Genomic DNA, 5,419 nt, shown 5'->3' with positions numbered 1-5,419 from the left:
AGAGAGAGAGAGGAGGCTGAAGACGGAGAGAACAGAGGGAAGGGGAGAGATGAGGAGAGAGGGAGGAGGCTGAAGACGGAGGGAACTGAGAGGGAAGGGGAGAGAGGAGGCTGAAGACGGAGAGAACTGAGAGGGAAGGGGAGGGATGAGGAGAGAGACAATACGTTTTTGCTCAAGTGATAAACACACACTAGACTGCGTGCACAATTATTAGGCAAATTGTATTCCTCAGGATTCATTTTATTGTTGAACAAACACAATGCTCTCAGTCAATCTAAAATGTTATTGAACCTCAAACCTGAATGTTTAACAAAGGAAAAGTGAGTTTTGTCTTTCTCAGGGAAATATATGTGTGCAGAATTATTAGGCAACTAAATTATAAAAATAATTTCTCTCAACTCACTTGTTTATTCTCCATTTTTAGAGTAAGTGTAACAGATAAGTAACACAAAATGACAATTATATAACATTTTTGGCCTTTCAAAAATATTCAGTGACCAATATAGCCACCCTTATTTTCAATAACTGCCATGAGCCTTCCATCCATGGAGTCTGGCAGTTTCTTGATCTGTTCACAATCAATTTTCGCTGAAGCAGCAACCACAGCCTCCCAAATGCTGTTCAAAAAAGGTGTATTGTCTTCCATCACTGTAAATCTCACGTTTGAGAAGGGCCCACAAGTTCTCAATAGGATTTAAGTCAGGTGATGAAGGGGGCCAGGTCGTTATTCAGGCATCTTTGAGGCCCTTGCTGGCTAGCCAAGCAGTGGAGAACTTGGATGCATGTGATGGAGCATCGTCCTGCATAAAGATCATGGCCTTCTAGAATGCTGAGGACTTCTTCCTGTACCACTGTTTGACGAAAGAATCTTCCAGAAACTGGCAGTAGGTTTTGGAGTTGATTTTCAGTCCATCTTCAACCCGAAAAGGTCCAACTACCTCATCCTCAATGATAGCAGCCCATACCAGTACCCCTCCTTCACCTTGCTGGCACCTGACTCAAAGTGGTGCCCTGTGTCCATTACTGATCCAGCTACGGGCCCATCCATTTGGTCCATCAAGAGTCACTTTCATTTAATCTGTCCATAAAACCTTCGAAAAATCTGTCTTCAAGGTATTTCTTTGCCCAATCTTGACGCTTCAACTTGTGAATCTTATTCAGTGGTGGTCTGGTTTCAGTCTTCTTGACCTTGGCCATGTCTCTGAGCACTTGACACCTTGTACTTCTGAACACTCCAGGTAGGTTGCAGTTCTGGAATACGGTGGCCCTGGAGGATAACGGGTTCCTGGTAATTTGACGTTTAATTCTTCTCAAGTCTTTTGCAGTTCATTTGCGCCTTTTCTTCCCCATGCGTTTTTTTTGCGCCCCAGTTGACTATTCGCAACAAAACGTTTGAATGTCCGGTGGTCACACCTCAATAGTTGAGCTATTTAAAGAGTGTCGTATCCATCTGAAAGGCATTTAAACAATTTCTTTTTTGGCCCATTTTACCTGAGGTAATGAGGCTGCCTAATAATTATGCACACCTTGATATAAGGTGATATTCACTTTCGCCACACCCTCCCTCATTACACAAATACATATCACCTGAAAATGATTAAATCCAATAAGCATTCAAGTTTATATGGTTTGGAGTTCGAAAATGTGAATAGAAACAATGATAAGATCAGAATACTCACTTGCCTAATAATTGTGCACACAGTGTAGTAATGGGCATGTTGACTCATAACCCGCAGACAGCTAGCCTACAGCTAAACACCATTATCACTAGACAGCTAGCCTACAGCTAAACACCATTATCACTAGACAGCTAGCCTACAGCTAAACACCATTATCACTAGACAGCTAGCCTACAGCTAAACACCATTATCACTAGACAGCTAGCCTACAGCTAAACACCATTATCACTAGACAGCTAGCCTACAGCTAAACACCATTATCACTAGACAGCTAGCCTACAGCTAAACACCAATATCACTAGACAGCAATATCACTAGACAGCTAGCCTACAGCTAAACACCATTATCACTAGGCAGCTAGCCTACAGCTAAACACCATTATCACTAGACAGCTAGCCTACAGCTAAACACCAATATCACTAGACAGCAATATCACTAGACAGCTAGCCTACAGCTAAACACCATTATCACTAGACAGCTAGCCTACAGCTAAACACCATTATCACTAGACAGCTAGCCTACAGCTAAACACCATTATCACTAGACAGCTAGCCTACAGCTAAACACCATTATCACTAGACAGCTAGCCTACAGCTAAACACCATTATCACTAGACAGCTAGCCTACAGCTAAACACCATTATCACTAGACAGCTAGCCTACAGCTAAATACCATTATCACTAGACAGCTAGCCTACAGCTAAACACCATTATCACTAGACAGCTAGCCTACAGCTAAACACCATTATCACTAGACAGCAATATCACTAGACAGCAATATCACTAGACAGCTAGCCTACAGCTAGACACCAATATCACTAGACAACTAGCCTACAGCTAGACACCAATATCACTAGACACCATTATCACTAGACACCAATATCACTAGACAACTAGCCTACAGCTAGACACCAATATCACTAGAGAACTAGCCTACAGCTAGACACCAATATCACTAGACAACTAGCCTACAGCCAGACACCAATATCACTAGACAACTAGCCTACAGCTAGACACCAATATCACTAGACACCATTATCACTAGACACCAATATCACTAGACACCAATATCACTAGACAGCTAGTCTACAGCTAAACACCATTATCACTAGACAGCAATATCACTAGACACCAATATCACTAGACAACTAGCCTACAGCTAAACACCATTATCACTAGACAGCAATATCACTAGACACCAATATCACTAGACAACTAGCCTACAGCTAGACACCAATATCACTAGACACCAATATCACTAGACAGCAATATCACTAGACACCAATATCACTAGACACCAATATCACTAGACACCAATATCACTAGACAGCAATATCACTAGACACCAATATCACTAGACACCAATATCACTAGACACCAATATCACTAGACACCAATATCACTAGACAACTAGCCTACAGCTAAACACCAATATCACTAGACAACTAGTCTTCAACTAGACACCATTATCACTAGACACCAATATCACTAGACACCAATATCACTAGACAACTAGCCTGCAGCTAAACACCAATATCACTAGACAACTAGCCTACAGCTAGACACCAATATCACTAGACACCATTATCACTAGACACCATTATCACTAGACAACTAGCCTACAGCTAAACACCAATATCACTAGACACCAATATCACTAGACAACTAGCCTACAGCTAGACACCTATATCACTAGACACCATTATCACTAGACACCATTATCACTAGACAACTAGTCTTCAGCTAGACACCAATATCACTAGACACCAATATCACTAGACACCAATATCACTAGACAACTAGCCTACAGCTAAACACCAATCTGCATCCGTGGTGTGGGTAAAATCATGGGGAAGCCAAGCCAGAAAAAAGCCATATAACAACCTATCTATTGTGATAATTGCGTTGTTTTTTCTATAACCTGTTAGTTCATATCCCTTGACACAGTGATAAACAGTGCATTCGGAAAGTATTCACACTTTTTAAACTTTTTTTTTTACATTACAGCCTTATTCTAAAATGGATTCAATTGTTTTTTTTTTCCTTCATCAAATCTACACAATATTACCCCATAATGACAAAGCTTTTCATAGCCGAGCATTCAGAGGACGAGACAGCAGGTCTCCTCCACCGCACAAGCCCGAGGGGGGCGCAAGACCAGACAGGAAGAGCACATCAGCGACTCAACCCATTCAAGTCGAGTTTTTGTGAAAAAAAAGCCTGGCACGACTTAACGCACGGGACGGCATGAAAGAGAATCACAGTGGAGAGAGGGGAACCGGCCAGGCAGAGACAGCAAGGGCGTTTCGTCGCTCCAGTGTCTTTCTGTTCACCTTCACATCCCTGGGCAGAGACTACACTCAATCATAGGACCTACTGAAGAGATGAGTCTTCAATAAAGACTTAAAGGTCGAGACTGTGTCTCTCACATGAATAGGCAGACCATTCCATAAAAATGGAGCTCTATAGGAGAAATCCCTACCTCCAGCTGTTTGTTTAGAAATTCTAGGGACAATTAGGAGGCCTGCGTCTTGTGACCGTAGCGTACGTGTAGGTATGTACGGCAGGACCAAATCGGAGAGATAGGTAGGAACAAGCCCATGTAATGCTTTGTAGGTTAGAAGTAAAACCTTGAAATCAACTCTAGCCTTAACAGGAAGCCAGTGTAGAGAGGCTAGCAATGGAGTAATATGATCAAATTTTGTTGGTTCTAGTCAAGATTCTAGCAGCCGTATTTAGCATTAACTGAAGTTTATTTAGTGTTTTATCCGGGTAGCCGGAGAGTAGAGCATTGCAGTAGTCTAGTCTAGAAGTGACAAAAGCATGGATTAATTGTTCTGCGTCATTTTTGGACAGAATGTTTAAGATTTTTGCAATGTTACAAAGATGGAAAAAGCCACCCTTGAAATATTCTTGATATGTTCGTCAAAAGAGAGATCAGGGTCCAGAGTAATGCCGAGGACAAACCATCCACAGAGACAAACTGATATCTTTCCGATAGATAAGATCTAAACCAGGTCAGAACTTGTCCGTGTAGACCAATTTGGGTTTCCAATCTCTCCAAAAGAATGTGGTGATCGATGGTATCAAAAGCAGCACTAGGAGCACAAGGACAGATGCAGAGCCTTGGTCTGACGCCATTAAAAGGTAATTTACCACCTTCACAAGTGCCGTCTCAGTACTATGATGTGGTCTAAAACCAGACTGGAGCGTTTTGTATACATGATTTGTCTTCGGGAAGGCAGTGAGTTGCAGCGCAACAGCTTTTTGCTAAAATGCTGAGAGGAATGGGAGATTCGATATAAACCAAACTTGTTTATTTTTTTCTCTGGGTCAAGTTTTGGCTTTTTCAAGAGAGGCTTTATTACTGCCACTTTTAGTGAGTTTGGTAAACATCCGGTGGATAGAGAGCCGTTTATTATGTTCAACATAGGAGGGCCAAGCACAGGAAGCAGCTCTTTCACTAGTTTAGTTGGAATAGGGTCCACTATGCAGCTGGAAAGGTTTAGAGGCCATGATTATTTTCAGAGATACAGGATTAAAAAAAAATTGAGTGTCTCCCTTGATCCGAGGTCCTGGCAGTGATGTGCAGACTCAGGACAACTGAGTTTTTGGAGAAATACACAGATTCAAAGAGGAGTCCGTAATTCGCTTTCCAATGATCATGATCTTTTTTGTCTAAGAAGTTCATGAATTCATCTGCTGAAGTGAAGGTCATAAAGTACAAACTTTTCTTGTTTG

Source organism: Salmo salar, unplaced genomic scaffold (assembly GCF_905237065.1).
Source record: "Salmo salar unplaced genomic scaffold, Ssal_v3.1, whole genome shotgun sequence".
NCBI lineage: Eukaryota > Metazoa > Chordata > Actinopteri > Salmoniformes > Salmonidae > Salmo > Salmo salar.
This window is presented reverse-complemented; position numbering follows the sequence as displayed.